At 37.3% G+C, this 19,416-nt stretch overlaps 1 long non-coding RNA gene across 5 annotated transcripts in view; it reads left to right on the forward strand.

The window, feature by feature from the left end:
* The window catches only part of LOC116805476, a 135,939-nt gene that overhangs the window by 54,731 nt on the left and 61,792 nt on the right, over nt 1-19,416 (forward strand). The window contains exon 4 of one of the 5 annotated variants that reach the window (XR_004365209.2): nt 96-114. The exons of the other annotated variants lie outside the window; for them this stretch is intronic. This is a non-coding gene — a long non-coding RNA (uncharacterized LOC116805476). Of the gene's footprint in view, nt 1-95; nt 115-19,416 lie in introns of those variants that run through there. 5 annotated transcript variants of the gene reach the window in all.

A 19,416-nucleotide genomic window follows, 5' to 3' on the forward strand; every position in this document is an offset into this window, starting at 1 on the left:
TTTCATTCTGCTTAAGGCTTACAAATTGTTTGCAAATTGAGGTCAAAGGCATTCAATTTCGATCAAATATATTTTTGTTTACAATTGCGCAATAGATTTTGTTTATACGACTCGAAGCGACCACAACACCCGTAATTCTGCGGAAGTTTTGTTAAACAATGATAAACTGATGTAATTATGTGCATATGTACATTAATGCATACAAGCATACATATAAATGTATCACGGACAGCAAAGAACTTGAACCTGTAGGGAGGGCTAACATGTATGTATATATATATATATAGCTTCTGACTTTACACGTTCAAATTTGAACAACAACAAGCTTAAAGCAAGAATGAAATTTGAATTTTTTAAATTAAAAAGCTTTCTTATATCAAGTTTTACAGGCGTCTATAGTGCCTCGGCAATTTTCTCCGTACTATTAGCTAATTAGCATAGTGAGTACGTTTAATTAAATACATTATTTTACCTACCTGACTCAATCATTATATTTTTTAAACAATATAATCAATTATATTACTACGACTAAAGTTATATTAATATATATTTATGACTATATATAATTATAGCTATTCATTATACGCTCTGCAAGAGTATGTAATCGTCGACATTGCTAAGATATATATTTTTCTGGTTTTTCGTTTTACTCGTCGAGTTCATTTGAAATTTTAATCAGCACCTCGAGCTGCCAATTGCAAAGCTGAATAGAATTAATTTTACTAATTTCGCAGCACGATTTGCATGAGCCAAGTGCACCCCCTCGGGAGGACAATTGGAACGGCCTAATTACATTAGAGATGCGCAATTAGAGGCCCAGCGAATTTCATCAATGAGACCCAAGCAGACGCAACGGGGGCGAAGGGTTGCTTATTTGCTTACTTGCGCGGAGGGAGGCCCATTGAGCTTAAGTTCATTAAGGCACAGAAGGTGTTACCGATTGCCCTCTTACCTGTTTATTTGCATGCCAAGAGTCCAAGCTGTGGATTTCAAGCAGAGCTGTCGTAAAGATGAAATATTATTTAACTGGCAGAAGCAAACAAACATTTGCAGACTGACTGCTTAAATTTCAGCAAAAAATTGATTTATTTGTTACCACATTTTGAAGGCCGCCCTGCACACTCAGAAAAAAATCGCACTGAATTTTACAAATTCGCCATACTTTTGGCGTAACTCACATTATTATTCAGCAAATATATTTCCATAATTTATTTATAAAATAATATACTGTATGTTATATATAAACAGTTGAGCTACTCTGCCTCGATGGCAACAGCTAAACTCGAATTTAAATTATATTAAATTCCTCTTAAATTTCAATGACTTGTTGCTAAATCTTAGAAAGGATTTTTTTGAAAAAATACTTTTTAGAAATGCATTTCTTGACAAAAGAATATATTTCTAGAAAGCAAAAATGTTTGAGATTGTTGATTTTCAGCAAGTCTTACTATTTTGTAGAACTTTTGTCTTTTATATTTTAAAATAATTTCCAAAAACAGTTTTCAGATGATTTTCTTTTCTTTGAGTGCAGCGAATATTTTTATCAAAAGTTTGGTTTACGCTTATGCCTTGCCAGTCAGATACTCAAAATGAATTTGTACATCAACAACCACTGTACTTTGTTAAGGCATCTCCTCCATATGCATGTATATTTGCTGGGCTGCTGGCCGCGCGCAGACTGTGCATCCCACTCACTCGCACTCGCACCCGCACTGTTGGCGAGAGGGAGAGCACAGCACTTGCGCGGAAAGCGGCGGCCATTGAAAAAGGCTACCAAGAGGCCATTACCCCGCCCTGCCCGGGATGCACAAGGCAGCCCAGCCCAGTCCCGGTCAGGCAGGCCAGTCCAAACTCAAATTATCGCATCGTAGCAGTGCAGAGCAAAAATATTTGGACAGACAGGCAGACAGACTGACAGACGGGCGGACAAACAGACAGACAGACATTTGGTCGGCGGCAAGGCTCAAAAGTCATGTTCATATTTCTTGTTATTGTACAATTTCTTTGGCCGTTGCTGTGATATTTAATTTATATTCTAGGCCAACAATATTGCGGACGCATAAAAGTAAAACGAAATTTTTGTTTGTTTGTAACGGTGCCTGTCTGTGTGTGTGTGTGTGTGTGTGAGTTAACAAGGGAAACACGCCACAACAACAGGGTCGGAACATTTATTTACGTTTGAAATGCACACATTTAAAATACAAAAAACTATTTTTGTATTTTATTTTTAGGTGGGCAAAAACTTAAATTGAATCTATTTTTTTTTATTTCATACACAAGTGCTTGCCAACAAAAAGAAAAACTAAAACGAATAAAAATAAAAAGAAAAAAAAACAATCACCCCGCACAATACATGGATTATTCTTTGCACTTTAGCAAAACTGAATTCTCAAGATAAGCACAGTGAGACAGATGAAGACGAGGACGAAACTTGAGAGCTCACCATTAAATATGAATGATGACGCTTGTTAAGAGTCCAATTAAGTTTGCAACACTTAATGGGGCACTCAGATAGAGGATATTAGAACTGATGCGGATTTGCATTGTGAGTTGCGAGCAGAAGTCGTGCATTGAACTCGCCTTTGAATATAAACCGAGTGCGAAATGAGATGCATCCATCCATCCACTTGGCATACGAATGGCCAATTGCGATGGAAGCCAACTTGGCGTTGATTATGGCCAAAACTTCTCGGCTCCAGAGGGCAGCGCAATATTTTTAAAAAATTTATATTACGATTTTTGGCATTTGAGGGCAAAAACGAGAAGTACTCACAACTATTATTCAGAGCCCAGCCCACAGAGTCCCGTCTTAGCCTAGTCTGAAATTGCGTGGCTTAGAACTATGGGGAGCAATCGTGGGTTTTATCATGGAAGATTTATACCAAAATGTTGGCAGATTGCCAAGCTGCAACTGCAAACTACAGGCTACAGATGTAGATGTAGATGGAGTAGCCAACATGATTCTTAGTGGATGCTGCTGCTGCTGCTTTTTATACCCAGTATCCATTAAAAATTAATAAGAAGGGAGGCATGATGCTGTGCTGTGTATGTAACAGGCAGAAGCAGACATTTTCAACTCAATAAACTCTAGATCGTTATAAACATGGGAATGTTTGTATATACATTTGGGGAACTACTGTGTCTTTGTACAGGGTAGCTCGTAGTGGCCCAGTCTCGTCACACTTGTTTCGCTTATTTTATTTCTTTCATTTTTCTACATGTTTTTTTTTACAATTCGTTGTCGAGTATAACGGATAGAAGAAGTTAAGCCAGACATGTAGAAAATTGAACTGTGGAAAAAGATGGAGTAAAATGTGAGTCTCTTTTTTGGGCCATCAGGTGGATTCAGGATATTCGGGATTGGATTTAAAACCAACATATGAATGTTGTAATCACCGTGTAATCATTGTTTTTTTAAATATGATGATCAATCCCACATATATATGAGAATTGTTTAATCAAAGTGAATCAATTAGACTTAATTTGTTAACGTTAAATGGAATACACCAGAAAATATCACGGTAAAAGTTAATAACTGAATAAGATCGTTTTGACTAGTCATTATCTTTTTATGTGTTTGTAATTAAAAGAGAATTATGCCTTATCGGGAGAAGTATTTGTCTGTTTAGATATACTAGATTAATCCCATACTAAAACAGATAATTAAATATTATATTATATATATATTTTAATTATATTTAATATTAGCCATAGTTTCGGAGTGGCAAGAAGATATTTGGTTAATATAATGGCATAGAATTATATTTTATATTCGCAATAATTTTTGTTTTTGTCCCACGATGATCTGTTGCCACCATGGAGCCAATTTGCTGCGGTTCATCAATATGCCACGCCACACACGTCCCCATCAGCATCCATCTGTCTACCCAACTAAATGGCCGGGCACCAGGCATCAGTATGAGCAAACCAACTGGAGGCGCCTGTTTTCGTGTGGCTCCATTTGGGGAGTAGGTGGGCGTAAAGTGGGGCCAAGACGACGAGGAGATTAAGTGGCTGCATATACACACACACATATATATATATATATACATATATAGATATATATATACATATATATATATACATATATAAATGTATATACTTCGAAGTTGGAGACTCGCTTGCTGCTGTTATAGAAAAAATATGTGTACAAATTTAAAGAATCTCAATTTACTTGGTTCGTGTTCATTGGTCCGCCGTCTGCTTTAGCTCTACTCCGTCCTGTGATTTGTGAGCTCAATTATTGTACATTTTCTCGTCTTGCTGCTTTCCATTTCCATTTCCATTTCGGCATCGACATCGGCATCGGCATCGGCATCGCCATCGGGCACTGTCCCATCACCGGCTGTTTTTTGTGGTTGTCACTTTGTTATTTATTCAGCGCCATGGCGGCCCGCCCATTGAGCGGGCTGACAATTGTGGACCGACTGGCTGAGGTTGAGGCTGAGGCTGCTCCAGGGTCTGAGTCTGGTACCATTAATGAGTTCGTTGTCAGAGCAAAGCTCCGTCTTCGACATCGATCTGGCGGTCTTCGCATTTGGACGCTAATGAGTGCATGACATCCAATAAATTTAGTTCGCAGGGCTTTGCTTTTATCGCGCCACTTGCATAATTCACTCGCTCCGGGGTGCCAGTGCCAGAGTTGGGGCTGGGAATCTCAAGAGGGTATAGAGGTCAATAGAAATTTATGGCCCGCATTGTTAACACCACTGATTACAAATTGTTTATGTCACCTAGGAGCTGCGCAGTAGCTTCCTCCAAGGACGTGGCTCCAAAGTCCATGTCTGATTGTCCACAAAAAAATAATCCTCCTTCTTTGAGTGTACTTATTCAAGACAGTTCTGGCGAGAGCTTGTTAGCTGTAAGCGGTTTTATTTTATGTAAATCAGACATAGCTTCAAATGTTGTTTTTTATATACGTCTCTTTATACAATTGTGTTCATGCTTATTTTTTATATTTAAATTAATTTGCCCTATAGTAGTAAGCAATATTTTCAGATTCGTGTTTTACAAGCCAAACGTGTTTTTAGTTTTTTTTCCAGTTGCCATAGAAATCATTCAATTTATCAGCTTCTTTGTGTCCGTCTCTTACACTCAAATACTTTAATATTATGTTTATTTAATTACTGATATCCCTTCAGATCTACATTTGAGTAGTTATATTATATCAGAAAGGGAAACATGTATGTATATGGATAACTTATCCTTTGACCGATTGTCAATGTAAGGATCCTTTGAATCTTTGAATTCGCTGCAAACTAGAGATCAAGATTTATATACCCAAAAAAGCTTACAGATTATCACTATTCAGCTAATATTAAAAAAAAAGCTGTCAAGATACTTTTGAAATCCAAAAGTTTATATTTTAGAACTCAAGTCTCTGAGGCAAAAAATCCGACTGATGCAAAGTTTATTCTCTTTTGCTCTACCTACCTAAGAAACTAATTGACAGATAGGCAGACATGGCTATATCTACTATGCTGTGAATGCATTAAAAATATAGTACAAAATACAGTTGGTTTTAATATAAAATATATATACTTCTTCGTGTCAGTGAGGCCAATTCATTACACATTGTTCTTATTATTAATATACCCTTGAGTATTATAGTATAAATAAAATATGTATATATATATATATTTAAGTAAGCTAAATCGATAATTTAGTGGTTCTTCTGTTTCTCTCTATTTTCTTTCATCTATTGGTATGAAAGTGTTCAGATCTGAGACTAAAAAGGCCTAAGTAAATAAAAGTGTCACATGCCATACGCTTATGGAGCTATTTCATATCATCAATCATTCTGCAATAAAGGCCACAACTTTTTGAACAACTTTCGAGTTATTTATATATATACCTCTGAACAATAGTTATTAACTGCGAATTATTTATAAAACGATACTCAGGTGGGCTACATATTTTGTATTGCATTTTATGTTTCCGATGAATGAAATTTGAACGATGTGGCTCTGTTTTACAAGATGCTGTCGTTACCAGGTGATCTCATCTCTGATATATCTGATAGAATCGTACATGTATACGATGGGTATTGGGGAACATGGCAACTCCCGGTCGAAAGTAGTTGTGGAAATCAGATAAGATTGTCGCGGGTATCTCTAACCAGGTCCCATTCCACTTGGAATTATTTATCTTGGCAATCTCTCAGAAGCCTAGCGGCTAAAATGTGAAACTCAGCCGCTAGCTGTGTGCGCTGGCATCCTTCTGCTTGAATGGCTGCTGCTCTACCTGCTGCCTCCCGAGTGCCATGAATAGTAGATAAAGATACAGTGCGGTAACTGCTGCATTTATCGCCGCTAGATGTCGCTGCGGTGCCAACGCTGACGGGGAGGTCGGCAAATCAGGTTTATCTGGCTGTCGGCCATGTTGAATTTATCTGGCAGACGAATGTATCTGACGCAGCAACACAGTGCCTTCCTTTCTCGCACATGCGCTCGACTCGCTTCGGCTGCAGGCGTGGCAAAAACTCATCCGGCCAGCCAGTCTGCGCCGACTTCGCGACGTCGGCAGCGACAGTGCCGTCCACAGAGACGCGCACACCAATACACGCACAAGTCTGCGCGCACGCACACCAATGCAGGCCACAAATACAAGCACAGAGGCAAGCCAAAGCAAAACCAGCTCTCTCCGCCACAGACACCCTCTTCTCCTCGCCGCCCGGTGGTGTCCTCGTCCTTTGCCCGCGGCCATTGACCAAGGCGCGTGACTTCCATTATTTGCGGCTCCGTTGCCATGGAAGCTCTTCGGGATGGCCCGAGAACCGGGCACGGACAGGCACCAGTGCATCATTTCCAACTGAACCGACCAACTATTAACTCTCATGCTTGGTTATTTAAAATGGTATACAAGTTTCGACAAAGATTGCAGCAAACTCTTTCCAACAACACATCTATATATAAAAATATTAAAAATATATGTATGTTTAATAATATATATATATGTTTGACATTATCTATATATTTTGTATTTGCGAGAAAGCAGATAGTCTGGCATATTGCATTCAATTCGCGTGCTTCAATGATTCCAATCAATGACTGTCGATTGCCGCCGGCAATCGTCGTCTTTAATTTTCATTTATGCTAATTCTCTGTATACAGTCGCAAGCCTTAACGCTAATGGCTAATTAATGGGCGAGTGCTAATTGCAACTTGTGGGGTCTATGAGTCGATGGGGCTTTTTTACATTCCGGCTCATTTGTTTTGAAGACGAGTTGATAGCATTGCCTAATTGAGACCATATTTAATTCATTTCATGAATGAATTGTCTTCACTGCGCGATTTATTGATTTCCTTAAATTGCGATTGAGTATAAGCATTTTTCATACAAAACAATTCAGAAAACTATTCAAATCAATAAGCAAAAATTTGTCTTTCTTTTTATTTTAAATTTGTTCATTCATTATATATTGAACAAAATAACTCATAACAAACCCACTATTCTTTATAATTTCATAATTTCATAGTTTGCACAAAATATTTAAATCAACTATTATAACTGAATGCAAAAAGATATTCTTTATATTTATGTTAAATTATTTCCTACATTCAATTACATTTTGAAAAACAATCAACTAATAAGCCAGAATATGCACACAATTTGTATATTTCCCTCTCAAATATTTTTACATTATTTATTTGTTTAACTTAAATTTTCGTCTATGAATAAGTGGATGTAGCTCCTTTTAAGATATGCACAACTTCTTTTGTCGTACCATTTAAGATAAACACAACTCAATTTGCATAACTTGAATGCAGATATTATTTTAATTTAAGCATTGCATAAAACTCGCTTTTTATATGCCTGACTATTTCGCATTACTCAGCGATGAACAGGCACCAGCAGAAACGAGTAGATTTTGTGCCAAGTTCTAGAACTAGTTGGAGTCGAGTATAACCCATGCGATCCAATGTGGCCCTTCGGGCCAAGATTAATATTTTAGTCACGATAATTCACTTACGCTTAATTCTGGAATAAAGTTCTTAACTTATTTTGTGTGCATAATGCAAGCAAATTTATTGGAAAGGCGAAAGCGATATCCGACTGTTCCAGCTGCTCCAGGTTTGTGGCATGCAGGTAAGTCCATTAAATGTTAGATTTATACTGATGCCAGGGACTCGCTGCAGCCGACCGCAGCGGAATGTCCACTTATTTATGAACGCCATGTGGCGGATCCAACTTGTGTCCCCCCAATTGGAATTGACGGACATAAATGGCCGGCATGTCCCCGCTCTACGACATGCGATTCAGAGGTAGACTGCTCCTGAGATTTACGGCCAAATAAATCAAAGTTTTGCCCATGTCCGTTGCCAGCTGCCACAAACAGAACGAACGGTAGCAATTAAGCGAGAGACGTGAAGCCCGATTTTGGCGAAAGTTTTCTCAGGCAAAGTTGGCGCAATATGTGCGAAGCTTGAGGCACGCAAATGGCTGCGAGAAGGTGGCGAATTTCATTAGACACCCGACAGCAAGGAGACTGACAACGAGAAAAATCTGTTGGGGCCATAAAATGTTTTCCAAAAAATATTAGCCAACACTTTTGTCACCAAAATTAAACAGAAACGACAGCTACGCAAACTAGTTTCAAACTAGCTTTAAGACATGCCAGTTTTTCGCATTGTGGCGCCCCTTGACATGCCCTGTTTATTTCGTTTCCATGCCATTACCAGACCCAAACCCAATTTATATTTTTGGCTCAGTCGCAGCGGCCATCATCAAAATATGAAAGCAAACAGACAACGCTTGAGCAAAATATAATCATTTTCGTTTGGGTATTTTAGGTTGGCCCGATGATTGTTTGTTTGCTTAAATTTCTGTGTACATCTAGGCGTGGTCCTCCGAGTCCACCTAGTGTGCCATGTGGCGTGTGCACCGTGTGCCCCATGCTGAAGCCGCATGCAATGATTGGTGCGGCATCTACTACCAGGCACATCAGTGAGCCAGAAATTTAAATTCTTAGTCTAGTTGGTCTTAGCTGCGACAATACTGTGTCGTTTTCCTCATACACTGTAAGAAAAAATGTTGATGGAATGAATTACTGAAACTATATATAAAACGTAACTGGAAATATTGTATCTTACACTGAAAACGAAAATGTTCGAACTCAAACAAATATAATATTTTATTTGGTAATTTTCTCAAATTATTTTAAAAGAAATCAAACATAATTTTCTCAATTTCGAACAAAATTAAACAAGTGGAAAATTTTATTTGGGTTATTTTTCCAAATGATTTTGAAATATAGTTAAAATAATATTTTAAATATAAAAAAAAAATATAATTAAATCATAAATAATAATAATAACTTAAACAAATAGGATTTTTTTTATTTTCTTAAATGATGTCAAAATACATTAAATATAATATTATAAATTTCAAAAATGAAATCATAATAATATAATATTTATTGTTTATTGTTTGAGTATGTCTTTTTATAATTTAAATATGTTTTTTGCTGTCTCCAAACTAAGCGTTTTCTTTGATGTACATATACAATAACATTTTGTTCAGTGTCCGCCGTGATTCATCTACTGGGAGATATTGACAGCATCCGTTCAGTCAGCTGTGAATTTTGAAACTTTTGTATTTAATTTTATTTTTTTATTTAAATGAATTAAAGAACTCGAATGCGACTTCATAATCTATATATGTTCTTGATCAGTATCACTACCCGAGTGTATCTATCTTACCCTTTATAAGCAAGGTGGTCAACAGTCTGCATATCATTGTATTTTTGTACCCTGAACGCATTAAAAGTGGTTAAAAAGGGTATAATCATGTTATGCAGATGAATGTAACAGGCAGATGGACGCAATTCCGACTACATAAAGTATAAATATTATTGATCAGAACCAACAGCCGGATCTATATAGCCGTGTCCGTCTGTATGACCACACTGATCTCAAAAACTATTAGAGCTAGAGTCGTCCAATAAATGTTTTCGTATACCCCGCGTAGATCAAGTTTGCTTAATTTTATCGATAACTGCATCCGTTTCTGGACTATCGATATACTTCGATTTCCAAATGGAATAAAAGCCATAAGTTAAATATATGTGCTGCCGAAAAAATACTTAGTCTGTTTTATTTTGTATTTCTGCCAGTGTATTTCCTTAAAGCACACAGACATCAACACTTTTGCAAATCCTACGAATTCCAAACTACGAAAAGCCACCTACAGAAAAGCCTCAATAAAGTGAAACGGAGCTGTTCTTCCGAGTCGTTGCCTTATGTGCAAATAAACTAAAAGTCGCAAGTGAGGCAAGTGGTGCAAAAGAGGCAAGTGAGGGGCAGAGGACGTGGCTGCTCTGTTCTGTATCACCTCAGACGGCTCGTTGCAACCGCTGTGCCAATAATGGGAAAGAAAACGTTTTGGCTCGGACCAGACAAAAGGCATGAGGTCGGCTTCACTCCAACCCATTAGGTGGACACCGATGCAGACACCTACGCTGTTTGTTGGGCCACGTTCAAGGAAAGCCAACAGCCAACGGCCAACAGCCGGCAGCCAATTCGGCGAGTGACTGCCACTTGAAACAGATTTACTCTCGGCAACTTATGGCCCCTGCCTGGTAAGCTTTATGAGCAGCATTTCGCCTCCGACTCCAGCTCTAGCTCCAGCTCTGGCTGAGAGTGCCGCAAATGTCGCCTTCGACATCGACATCGACATCGACAGAAGTTTTCTCATTTTGGCAAGATGCTCGCTCGTAACGAAAATTGTCGACTTGCCAAGCGCCCCTGGGATACAACAAAAGCCAGCGACGACAAAATTGGAAGCGCATGCACTGGCGACATTTCTCATTAAAAGTTTCGGTGTTTGTTGTCCCCAACAAGCGTCCTTATCGGCAGACAAAAGCCATCTTAATAATAGATCCACAGAGTGGTGCAGAATGCAAAATTAGATGTTGTCATACACCGCATTATGATTTCAATTGCTATACCTCTAGCAAAAAAAGGTGTGAATGCACTTCGATCTGCCAGCTTGGAGTAGCATCTAAGTGAATAACAAAACTATTTTGAGCTGACTGCCCTTTTAATAAACAATTATTTAAGGGTTTTCAATGCAATAATTATAGTTTTGTTACAATAATCGCTTGATCTGTAAATATCTAACTCTCTTTTAAGGCATTTATTATGGACTATGTTGCAAGCAAAGTGCATTCTAATTTAAAACAATATTCTCACTCAGCTGTTTTTTTGTAGCTATGGAACAAAACCTCTCATATTAGAGTAAATCTGATCATAATTTCTATATTTGCAGATTGACTTAATTTTCTCAGCTTGTCGATGGATTAATTATGAATGAATGAATTTTAAATGCATTTCTATGTCAATGTGTATTCAATCTATTTTAAGATAAAATCATAAAATATTATTTGAGACGTATGCTTAAAAAGTACTTCAGTTTTTTAAGCCGAGAATAATGTTTCATTTAAACTGAAGACACACTTTTGACCTCAACGTATAAACCCTTTATTGCTTTAACTGGATGAACTTTCGAAATCAGTTGATTTTGTAAGATTATTTGTGTATATTCACAAGCATACTATAAATGTGCATATAGGCTAAAGCTGGATATTTGAACAATCTTTACACTATATTTACAATAAATATACATATACATAAATGTTTTGGCGAATTGTTAGATTGTTGTGTCATGTTCCACGTTTATGCCAAAGTGATAAAACTTCGATAAAAATCGTAATCGTCACCGAAAACTGTGAAAATGTATGTAGATTAGATTTATTTCGATAAATTATTTCGACAATCTAAAAATATGAAATGTTCTTTTTGTTTTGCGTAGTCTTTTTTTATTTATATTTCTCATTCTTTAATTATTACAAAATAAAAATGATTTATTTGTTTTAAATTATTGTTTAGTGGTTTATCGATACAAATCGATTTCCGATAGGAATAAAAACATATATGCATAAGTTTATTTGTCTAATCGCGTCACATTATCTGTAGAAAAAATATATGTATATTGATTAAACATTCTTATCTCAAAATGTGGATTAAATATTTCCATGCTTGGAATTCTTTAAGATCTTTTTTTCTTCTTGGCTTGCATTAAGCTAATTACCTTGGCAGTCATTATTTACACTTTCCAACGCTAATGGTACAATGCTGCTAGAAATATGCCATAATGTGCGCGGAGGTCGGAGAATATTTATGAGTTTCCAAGTCGCTGCAAAAAACAACAGACCTTGAAAGCAAATTATGCACAACCTGTATGTAATTATCGTTAGTTTTCCTCGATGTATCGCAAAGGGTTGAGTAAGAAGCAAGCCAAGCCAGCGGAAGGGTTGATGTTCCTGAAATTATTGTTAGAGATGAGCTCAATGTCAATGCGCAGCGTCTGTTTAACTGGGAATCGGCCATCATAAAATAATAAAATGAGCACAACACCAGCGCAAGCCATAAAAAACTAGAAGGGCTAACACGAATGCTGAGCCAAGGAAAAGCCATCGAGTAAAAGTGAAAACCGTACAAGGACAGCCACGGAAGAGTATGTAGTTTTTTACTCTGAACGGGATACCTGGTCACATATGTGCGTGTGTCTGTGTGTGTGTGTGTGTGTGTGTGTTTCTATGGCAAAGTGATACCAGTTTAAATCATCGCATTATGGCCGCACAGTGGGCCCATTGACTATTTGCGGCCAGCGACCGATCACGGAGAAGTGAAGTGAGCCCAAGTCGAGTTACTGGCTGGCATGGCCGGTTCTAAAACTGTTCGTTTGGTCTGCTCTGCTGTGCTCTACTCAGCTCTGCTCTACTGTCTCTTTACGATGCCGCTTTCCAGTTCGGAAATGTTCGGTCTGCGAGAGATGGCAGTAAAAAGTGAGAGCCATTAAAAATTTTTACTGCTTCTCAAGGTCGTCTGCGTGAATTTTATGTTGCTGTTTATAGCGCGAACAAACGGCTGTCAACGTATGCCGGCTGACGGCTCTCTGGAGTCGTCAACTGGCCCAATTTTCTCATGAGCCACTTTATGCAGTTAAGCACATTAATTGTTGTACCTGTTGTTAACATTTATTTTAATTTATGTTCCCTTGGAAACTAGCATTTAAATATCTTAATATTTGTAAGAACGATTACATATAATACATTTCAAATATTGTATACCTTTGTCGAGCACTCTGAACAGACTTGATCAATTTCTTATCTCATGTGTTCAGCTTACTTTCTCGCACTTTTATAAGCTGACTCTATATACATGTATAAAAAGTGTTGGCTTATTTGCCAATTTTGTGCACGCTTCGATGGCCGTCGAAAAAAAGGAGAAAAATATTCAAAAAATACGACAAAAATGCTTAGTAGCAAGTGCTGAAACTAAATCCAATAACTGCATGGTAAAACATTCATGAGCGCAAATTGGACACGTTCCAGCTTCTCTGGTCGAACTGAGCTCCGTTCAGCTGCAGTCCCAGCATTCAGTCGAATTAAGTTCAATTGAATCGAGTTTCTCTTGGGAAGTGGGCTGCTCCTCTGCATCCAATGGGGCCAACGCACTCAGCTTGGGCTGCAGCCACGTTGCTCACACGTCACTGAAATATCCACACCTTCTGCACAGAGTGAGCCGAGACCATCTTAAGCAACTTTGATTACAAGGATTTTAGTTTTCAGACGTTTTGTGCAGTTTACAAAAAAGCAAAAATAAAATAAATAGCAAATCTATTGTCGAGATTGATCGACTAGCAGATACCCTCTCTCTCATCCTCTCAGCTCTAATCTGATATATCTGTGAGCAGGCGTAATAAAAATAAAATACAATTATGCAATATATTTATTTAATTACTTATATTTGAATTATAATTCTCTAGACATGGTTAAAAAACGGAGATTGAAAATCGACGTAAAAAGAACTTTGCTGACCGTTTTGAATATCTGCAGGGTATACACAAAATGTTTGAAATGGCGAGAGCAGGCAAAGGGGATGAAAAGTATCAAATTCCTCGGCCAATTTCACGTTAGGATGGGAAGGTACGGTGCTGCAAAAGCCAAGAAGAGGGGGTGGAATTTGTAGGTGGGAGTAGGAGGGTTGAGCATGCGTCTGGATTTGGTAAGCTTGTGAATTTTAAATTTGTAGCACTCGTAGTTTCTTGCATTGGAAGCCATTGAGAATAATTGAAACGAAAAATGACTTCGGACCATAAAAGTCATTCGCATCTTAGCCACGAACTCTATGCTTGGAAGTTTAAATTTAATAAAAGTTTAGACTAATACATGATTTATGTAAGCAATGTGATTTAATATATTAAAACAAAAGTAGAAGAAATATAATTTTTAAAAGGAACCTAAATATGAACGATAAAAATAGTTATTTAAATAAGAATCTCATCTAATTGCAAACGAAAAGAGGATTATATAAACAATAAAGTTAATATTAAATTAAATCCTAATATCAGATTATTCTTAAAAATATGTAGATTTTACACTAGATTAATTTCCATATATTTTCCCATACAAAAGCTAAATGAGGGCCTTTCTTGATTATTGATATTTCGAAGCACCTTATCATATATTTGTTCCAATCTCAAATTTTCTTTAGTGATGTATTATCACACATAAATATATTACCACACAAATCTGAATTATTCTTAAGCCAGGTCTAAGACAGACCTTTAACAAATTATGAACAATTTTAAACTCAGCTTTAATTTTAAGACCGGAGTTTATACAGGATAAAACTCGAAATATACAACTTTTGAGAGAATTAAATTACAATATTTCAACAGTTATTTCTTTTGAATAAAAGAAATAAAACAGTTAAATAAGAGTCTATTTTAGTTATTAATATTTTTAGTTTCCAAATCGTTTGATCTAATTTTGTCTTAATTGTCTTAATTATTTTTAGGCCATATCAAAACAAGTACTTCAGAAAATTATGGTTAGTTTTGAACTCGCCTGTGAGTTATTTTGTATCAAACTTAACTCAAGCAACAAATATTTCTCAGTACAAATGATTTGCAAACTTCATAATAACGTATGAAATGATGTGTGTTCCACTATGGCTTCCACAGAAGCCAACCCCAAATCAAGAGAATCGGGCAGCGCACGCTGCCAAAGAGAGCGCTCTCCCTCTCTTTAGGCCAAATTGGACGATGGGCGCCGGCACAGGGTGATTCAGGTGAACCAGCTGTTTCTCATGGACTTGTCTATGAAAATGAAACTGGTTTCCCCACTCACCTATGCAGAAGTACTAATTTAATGAATAAATAATGAAATGCCAATTAAAGCATATTTAAATTAGCTTCATTTAGTGGAAAATTCATTAAGTAAAACGATGCATTTCAGTTGATAATCAAGCCAACGAATGGCCAAATTATTTGCCAAGCTGTCAATCAATAAATTTGACAACCGATGAGTTTATTAGCCACCGAGCCAAGTCTCCCGTGCTTTCGTCGTCGGTTTGGCTCATAAATAAGCAGCACATCGAAATGTGTTCTTTGGCTTTCGGGGGGCAACAAGCACTTAAATCCCCAGCTCGATACGTATTCCCATTCCCGATTATCGATGCTGATGATGATGCTGATGTTGACGATAATGTGGCACTCATGACGCGTCGCTGATGCCAAAGCGATTATAACTCGCGGCAAATTTTTTTTGTGCATGCAACTCAGCTGCTCAGGTCTTAGTTAGCTTTGAGCTGGGAGCAAAACTATGCAAAACGACTTTTGTGTCGGTGTCACGAGCTTGAGTTATGGTTAAGTGCACTTTTTCCAACATGTACCCGGCACGTTGTCGACCCTCTCCCCCTCATCCTCCCTCTCTCACATCCTCTCTCTCGCTCTCTCTCTTTCAGTGTTCTAATGCCTGGCCTTAAATGCAAATTTTGTGTAATGAACATAGCACAGAGTGGAGTGGAGTTGGGCGCCTGCCAGGTTAGCCTAAAACTTGGCTAATGTCATGCTCACACTCCGCCCGATGCGCTTCGGCAGTTTTGTGCAGAAAATTTGAATATCGTTTGGCTGGCTTGTATTTTTGGGCAGCATCTGCCCACCCAACAGCCACAGCAGCAACCACCACCCAAATTCATTTGGGAATCATGGCCATTTCCATGCACACGTACAACGTACACTCAGCATGCTTCTGTGTGTGTGTGTGTGTCTGTATGTGCGTGTGTATGTGGCACGTTTATTGGTGGTGGAAACATGTTGCAACCACCACCCCGACCTGACGTACAACTCCAGCTCGTAGAGAGGCGCGCACGTTGGTGTCGCCGTTATTTGCACTTTGCCCTGCATCCATCCACCTTGGATAGAGCCAAAACTCTTTGCCGGCACTGACATACCCCCACCCCCTGCCCCTGCCCTGCCCCCACACCGACTGCCCCTCCCACATCGCCTAGACAAAGCGCCTTGCTGCGCCATTTGTTCAAATTTGGAGCGTTGCCTGCGGAGTTGAGTCTGTGTCGGAGCTGTGTGCGTCTGTTATTAATTTTCGCACAACTCTGACAGAGTTTCATTTGGTGCCCTTTAGTCGCATCCTTCACCTCCTCCTGACTCCTGGCTGATGCTGGCTGCTGGCTGCTGGCTCCTGGCTTCGTTCGGGGCAGTTTAGCACCAATTGCGTCTTTGGGTTTTGTCTTTGCCGCTGGATTTGGTTTGGTTTGGGTTGTGTTTCATTAATTAACTGAAATGGTCTCGAAAAGCTTTGCACGTTACAACAGTGAATTATTTATATAAAATTTGTCTGGGTTTTCTTCTCATATCTTTTCTTTTCGTATTTGTATTTGGTTTTGGTTTTTTTGCTGTTTTTCTATCATAGTGGCTGTTGCTTGAATTTGTCTCATCTCGAGTGTCTGCTTGGTTGCAAAGTTATTGCCACATTTTTATTTATTTTTGTTTTTGTTTTTTTTTTTTGACTCTTCCACATTTCTCGTTCGCATTTTCATTGTAGTTTTTATCTTTCTCGGTCTGGTCGGAAGGTGAAATGAAGTACATTACTTTTAAACATTATTAACATTGTTTGAACGTATGTGGCCCGGCTAAGTAGAGATGGGGCCAAAGTACTAAAAATGGTTAAAGGGACAGCTTGCTTTGGGTATTCATCTAATCTATGGACTCTCTTCCAACTTAACTTGGTATATCTTTAATTTTAGCCAAGTACAAATTCCAGGCAACACTTTGCTGCTTTTCAACAACAGAAATCTAGTTTGAAAAAAAAATATCTTAAATTTGTTTATGAATATGAACCAATTTTATTCATTCTTCTACTGCTCAAAGATTATTTAATATCCAAAAGATTTTGACTGCAATGTTGTTACTTCTTATGACAAATAATTTATTGAATATAATATTGAAAACTTTTTTATTCTGTTAACCTTTTGAAATCCTACAGTAATAAAAATGCATTAGGTATCAAATCTGGCAACTTTCAGTAACAGACAGATGATAGGTAGGGCACTCAGCCCGAACGATCCGTGTGTGTTGAAGAAAATATAAATTATATTTATAATCTAAAGATAAGAACTTGCGTGACTTTTTCCATTTTCTTAAAAATATGAGATAGTCTCGGTTAAGTTGTGTGATACTTAAAAGGGGCAACCGAACAAGCTTTTATGCCATTTATTCAATGAATATTTCAAATTGTTTACAACCTTAACCCATTGAAATGTGTAAATTGGGTATAATGAAGTCGTTCAAAAGTATTCAACAGGCAAACGCATCTGGAATTTTCATCAGTATCAGCAGTCCAGTATAAACAAGATGATCAGAGAATGTAAAAGCCAAGGGTTCCCAATTAATATGGAAGTCATCGTATACCACATAGAGATCATTTTCTGTTATAAAATCAATTCCTGAATGCAATAGTGTCTAAAAATTTAATTAGATGTTAATATATATTGACATAATATTTGTAGCCAGTACAAACTTTAAGATTTCCCAACGCGAAAGAATAACGTATCTTAATTATTAGCAAATTTCACAGCAGCAAGCGGAATCATTTTTTACATACAAATGCACATTTACAAAAAAAAAATATATTTAAAACGAAAAAATAAGTTTAATTTGAATCTGCATAATTATTAATTTTCATTTTTAATTTCAATTAAGTCATTCTTTTTTTTTTTGTATTAAATAGATACAAAACATACGCGCCACACTTATATTAATGAATTTGAGTATCGAGAGCATATATGAGTTATCAAAGATATAGAGTAGGCTTCCGTGTATCTCGTAATCGAGCTCTATTGGCTCGAGCATTCTTACTTATTTAATAATCCCTTAATACAGCCATCTGTTTAAAACTGTGCAGACAACAATCTCCGACTGCCATTCATAAGCATCTTAATTTCCGAGCGAAAGCCAACCAAATTTTTGGGGCTTAAAATGTCTTGGTGCGGATTTGAAATTTTAACCGGAACGAAATAAATATATTATAATTTTTTCTTGCTACGGAAATGTAAATATTTGTATGCGGCATGCACACTTTGCAATTGAGCAGACAAAATATTCAGAGGGTGCGTGCTAATTCCATTTCTGGATGCATTTGCATTTCGTAATGATAATAATGCCATCAGCTAAGCGTTAAATTACATGGAATACATTATCTTTTCTGGTTAAAGTCTTCTTGAAATGATGCAAAAAATAAAGCAACAAGCAACTTTAAGCACAGATGAATATCAATTGTATAATTGTGCATATATTCGACTATTCTCAATTGCAGGTATATTATTGTATTCGTTGTAAATATTTAAAGCTGTTCGTCATTGAATTCAATGTGGTGTTTATTTAACATTGAGCTATGGTGCATAATAAGCCAAAAACACATAAATTTTATTTAGTGCGTTTATGAAAATTGCCAACAATCAGACAGAAACCATAACCGGGAGTGCAATTGAAGACGACAGCTTTTACATAATGTCGACTACTGTTTAAGAATGCTCCATGCACACACACACACACACACACACACACACATACTCACAACACGATAAAAATAAAATACACCCTATCAATATAAAAGACAATAACAACAAGAACAACAAGAACAACAAGAACAACAATGGCCACAAACACTCGTATGAATCACGTTTTGAGTCGCTGGGGCTCAGTTCAAATTCCAGAACGAGAACAACAAACAACAAAATGACATGGCGAAGAGAAGAGAAGAAGAAAAATATACATGTACATGTAAGAGAAATACAAAAAGTGTGTGTACAAATAATGCAGCCATTTTGGATAAGAATGGAAGTTAACAAAGCACACAGCAACAACAACAATAACAACAATAACAACAATAACAATAACAACAGCAGGCAGGAAAGAAAAAAACAAGACAAAACAAAACAAAACAATCATGAACACTGCAAAGGTGAAATTCGAATTCGGACCCAAATCGATTTAAACGTTCAGTGACTTTGCCGCCCCATTCCCCGCAGCCTTGTGACATATACACACACA

This window comes from Drosophila grimshawi, unplaced genomic scaffold, assembly GCF_018153295.1.
Source record: "Drosophila grimshawi isolate 15287-2541.00 unplaced genomic scaffold, ASM1815329v1 contig_311, whole genome shotgun sequence".
Classification (NCBI taxonomy): domain Eukaryota; kingdom Metazoa; phylum Arthropoda; class Insecta; order Diptera; family Drosophilidae; genus Drosophila; species Drosophila grimshawi.